The sequence below is a fragment of the Rhagoletis zephyria genome, unplaced genomic scaffold (assembly GCF_001687245.7).
Source record: "Rhagoletis zephyria isolate East Lansing unplaced genomic scaffold, Rhagoletis_zephyria_1.1 Rzeph_scaffold_00684, whole genome shotgun sequence".
NCBI classification, from domain to species: domain Eukaryota; kingdom Metazoa; phylum Arthropoda; class Insecta; order Diptera; family Tephritidae; genus Rhagoletis; species Rhagoletis zephyria.
Genome location: NW_016157768.1, coordinates 122,983 through 128,268, shown reverse-complemented (window position 1 = coordinate 128,268; position 5,286 = coordinate 122,983).

Below are 5,286 nucleotides of genomic sequence, written 5' to 3'. Positions count from 1 at the left end.
GCGACATAGTAAGAAAAAAAGAGAAGTTGAAAATATTTATCGAATCGCACATGGGCTTGCTAAGCCTTCGTTTTCCATTAAGAAACGGTAATCATTTTAGCTTAGCACATTATTCGCAAAGTTCTCTACTTGAAAAGCAAAAGAAATTGGCTGTGCAATGCTTATCAAATCGACTTATCCAAAAAAATTTTCAGTTACTCTTTTTTTTATAAGATGATAAGTTTTTTTCATTAGTAAAAAGTGCAACACTTACCGACTTTACTTAAAAAAAAGGCTTATCCAAAAGTTGTAAAGTGATAAGTGATAAGCCGTTGGTGCAATTGGGCCCAGTACTCATTTTCAATGGCCAAAGTTTCTACTCCTAGATCGGCTGTAATCAAACGAGATTTTTTAATTTACTCCGTAGTGACCCTTTCTGCATTCTTGCGATCATTCCAAAATATTTCCAATATGCTGACCAGCGGCGATGAGATCTAGTTATTATCTTCATTTGCAAAATGTGTGCTGTATGTTCCAGCAACGTTGAATATTTAGCAATTGTCATTAAATCAAAGATGAACATCCGCCTTGTTATAGCAGCACACAATTGATACGCAGACTTTCTTTGTACTGAAATTGAATGAGCTATAAAACTTCATACCAAAAAATTTTCTGTCAGCCTGGTACAACGCAGCCATGTTTTTAATCGGTGAAGGGTTGAAAAGTTTATTTATGAAGTAGCGTGCGTGAAGTGCGGCCAGAATGCAAAAAAGTTTGTAAATTAATGGAAAATAATATTCGTCGAAGTTACCAAGAGCTTCACGTTTCACACAGGAGTATTTGTGTAATAAAACCGGTCAAAATTCAGATTTATCAATTTGATAAAATTCTCTTTAAACATATTTCTCAAGCTATATAATCGATCTATCAGTTGGCAGGATTTTTGACTACGTCAAATAGAACATAGCCTTTATTGTGATTTTTTTTTTTAATTTTGTTTGCCTGTCTGGTCTCGTCGGGCAATATTCTTTTATATTAGATCCTTAGCTATAAAACTCTGTTATAAAACTGTCCGCCTAGGTCTGCTTTCTCCGCTATTTAAAATCGAAGTTTAAGATCCTTCAAAAGATATTCCAAGCAGAAATGTTCAACGGCTGGTTATAGGGATAGTTGATGCTGGCATAATTAAAAATCTGTTATTCTGATCGAAGACTATTTGTCAAAGTTCTGGTGAAAAAACTCGATGCATCGCTAGTTTCTTCGTACTGTTTTCTTCATCAGTAAAAATAACTTGATAATATAAGAAAACGAATGAGGAAAAGTGCGCTCGATACTCAAAGGCTTTCGTCGGAGCTGAGTACCAAGATTTACTGAATTATATGTCCTCAAATTTTAGTGATCTCGGAATATCTTTAGAAGGGCTATGATACTGGACAATAACACTCTCTACTCAGCTTCGACGAGAACATATGGAACGTGTGCTAAACACTTTACCGCATTCTTTTTTTTTAAGTTTTAAGTTATTTATTTAATTTAAATTGAGAAAGCATCAAAATTTTAGAAACTGAAAATTCTGCACAATTCGTAATTATTCGTAAATGAGAGCCAATCTGAAAAAACGGAGGGCATATCCGGACTCGCCGATCTAAATATGCCCTAGAAATATGAATGCCGTTTTCGAATTTTTGTGGAGTAGGCTTTTTGTGGACCTATGGTATTCGATGAATAAATACATATGTCACGAAAATGAACCTAAGCTGCCCGTCCCTGCCCCTACCTGACTACGCCCTTGTTTGTATGTATTAGGGATGTAAATTTTTTCGATTTTTGCGATCCCGGGATTTTCGGAACATCGTTCATACAATCCCGGGATCCCAGGATTAGTCCCGGGATTTAGATATTCATTATTTTCCAACAACGCAACATAAAAAAATTGCATCAATATAGTTTGAGAAGCTGTGCTACCATATAATCTATACATAGTATAAAGGAAAGTTGAGATTTTTGGTACGCGGTTATCTCGAAAACTACTGAACGGATTTTGACAAGATTTTCTCTAGTATACTCTGTATCGGCATGAGAGGGATATTTTTTTACTTAGAATTTTAATGGGGTAGCCACCTGAATAAAAAACTATAAGATCCGCACTGTTCGTTGGATTACAAAATATGAGATGTCAAATGAAAGGGATTGGCCTCTAGAAAAGCACTAATATTTTTTTTGAATAGGGTTGCCACCTGTTAATAAAATTACAATATTCAATCATAATAAGCGTTGGCATCAGTTCTATATCGTCACTGTCAAACGAAAAGACTTAGCCTCTGGATGTGTAATAATATATTATTTTTCTGGGTAGGGTTGCCACCTGTTTGAAAACTATAAGATCTACACCGTTCGCTGGATAAAAAATAAGATACCAAATGAAAGTGCATGGCCTTCGCATGTACAAAAACTTTAAGGTTTTTGAGTAGGGTTGCCACCTATTTAAAATTACTATCTTCTATACATAGTATAAAGGAAGGGCAATATATTTTAACCACGCTACTGATGGGATTTAGACAAGAATTTGTATGTATATAATAAACGAAGTACATGATGACATATGACTAGATTTCTTTTCTTTATTTAATATTTTTTTATAAAAGTCTACCTCATTTTATATATAATTAACTGCATTTAAATGTGCATTTCAAAATTTGTACAAAACTTATAAAAATGCAAAAAAATTTGCAAAATTTTCTAACTTTTTACTCAGCATTTTTAGAAACATTTTAGGTGCACAGTTTTATAGCCCACTAGCTTTTACCCGCAGCTTTCGAAGTTATGGCCTATGTTAAGTGCTACGCCCCCTTTTACACACTCATTTATATATACCTTACTATAAGCACCTACCATACATATGTCTGCAAAATTTCAAAGTTCATGTGACTTACGGTTCCGAAGTTAGAGCTGATTAAATAATTCACGTCTATGGGAGGTGCCATGAGTATGGAATTAATTTTATTTATCTCGACAGCAAGTTCCAATGCTCTACCGCAAATATTTCAAGAGAAATACAACATGAAAATTTAAGTTAGTATAGGAGGTGCCACTCCCTCTTTTCCAGTACTGCCCATTTTTCTCTATGCCTATAACCTTACCGGGGTAAAGCAAATAGGTGTGCCAAGTTTCGTGCGATTTCGTGCCGCGGTTCAGAAGTTATAAGGTAATAAACAAACAGACATTCACATCTATACATATAATAAAATTGTAACAGGTCGATGTCTGTACATTATATATATTAAAAAAAAAATTAATGTGAGGTCTTTATTAGAACACCAGAAGCCAAATCAACCATTTTTAGAAAATTTGTCTGTCTGTCTGTCTGTTTGTATGTTTGCACTCGCATCACTCGAAAACTAATGCAGGGATTTGAATGCAGTTTCCACCGATGTATTGCTAGAGGTCTAACTTAAAATATAGAGAGAAAAAATATTAGAGAGTTGCCACCTGTTTGAAAATTTCAGTTTAAGTAAATTGATAAGAAAAAGTAAATCTATACATATAATAAAATTGTAACAGGTCGATGTCTGTACATTATATATCGCTAACTTTGAGTGAAATGATGCTAAGTCCACTTTTTATCAACAATTATTTTTTGATGAAAATTCACCGTTTCTGGAAGGGTCTAACTACTTGTTTTATTTCTAATCGTTTTATTCCGTGATGTGCAAAATTGGTTAGTCCAAAGTAGTCACAGAAAATTTGATAAGTCCAAAAAATATGAATATTTTTTTACGCTATCGAATTCGATTTGTATTGAGGGTTTTGCAGCAACATTATTTTTGAATATTTATGTACATATGTATGTATGTATATTAGGCTGGGTCGATTTTGTATGGGGGAAAATAAAAGGCATTTGGCCGTATTGTAATAGTAATATTATGATGTCTTAGGTCTGAGCCAATTGTTATTGGCCAAGAAAGATTAATTTAAAACTTATATTTAGCTCGCGCAATTGATTCAAAGTGTATGAATTTTGAAAATGAAACTTTGGCTTGTAATATCTATGAATGCGTTAATTGTTATAAACAGGACGATATATCAAATTAAGGGTTATTAAATTTAGTACCTCACGTTCATTTATCACTTTTAAATAAGTCTACCCATTTTTAAGATATTAAAATAAAAGATAAGAAAACTATAATTTTCCCTTATGAATTTTCAATTCTTCATTTCTTCAGCAACCAAGTGAAAAATACAAAAAAGTGAGACGAGATTTATTTCAAACGTTTTAATGCTTTCAGATGTTTATATAATATTAAAATTACCTTGGACTTGATCACGCCGGTTTGGTCAGTTTTCAAGATCGTGGTGAATGAAGTCAAACATGTATTGTCAAAGATTAGAAATCGTTTGATAAGTTAATAGTAGATGCAAATATAAATATAAGTATTTGCATACATTAACATAATACAATTAGGGCGAGAAACGCCCATTTTAACTCCATTTTCGTGGTTTCTAAATTTGCCGTTATATGAAAGTAGGGGGCAACAAGTGTTTAAATAAATATTTTAGTTAATTCCATTAAGTGAAAAAGTAACTGTAGGTAGGTAAATGCAATAGTCTTAAACATATCCTGGAAAATCCGTTTGAGGTCTCTCCAATTAGATTTGAAGTATTTAAAAGCAACTTTGCCTAAAGACCATCATAATTTTTACGATAGTTTGCCACATGAATGATTTTTGGTGTGTATTTTAGTTTCAGCGAACAATACTATTAATTTAATCTACCATTAATTGTTTTTTCATTATTACTTTAATATATACGTTGTTGTTTATAATAAACAAGTTCGCAACTACGTTTCAAATTAAAAATATGTATAAAAAAAATTCGCAATCTTCTTTTTCAGAAAATTTGAACTGAACTGAAAATCCCATTAATGGGATCGTATAAGAACGGCCGCTGTGGTGTAGTGGTAATCAGTGCGCGCTTCCACTGCGCAGAGCCTGGGTTCAAGCCCTGGTCAAAGCAACATTACAAGCAAACTTAGAAGAGAAGGTTTATCCTTAACAGCGGTCGCCCCTCGACAGGCAATGGCAAACCTCCGAGTGTATTTCTGCCATGAAGAACAGCGTAAAACTGTAAGTCCCTTCCCTTTGTGTAACAACATCAAGGCGCACGCCACAAATCGGAGGAGAAGCTTGGCCAAACACTAACATATGTATAAGCGCCAATCTATTACACAAGGGGACAAAAATGGGAAACAATTTCGTTGCATCAAATGTTAAAGCTGTTTTGGACTTTTTTATGCTGATTACGAATCCG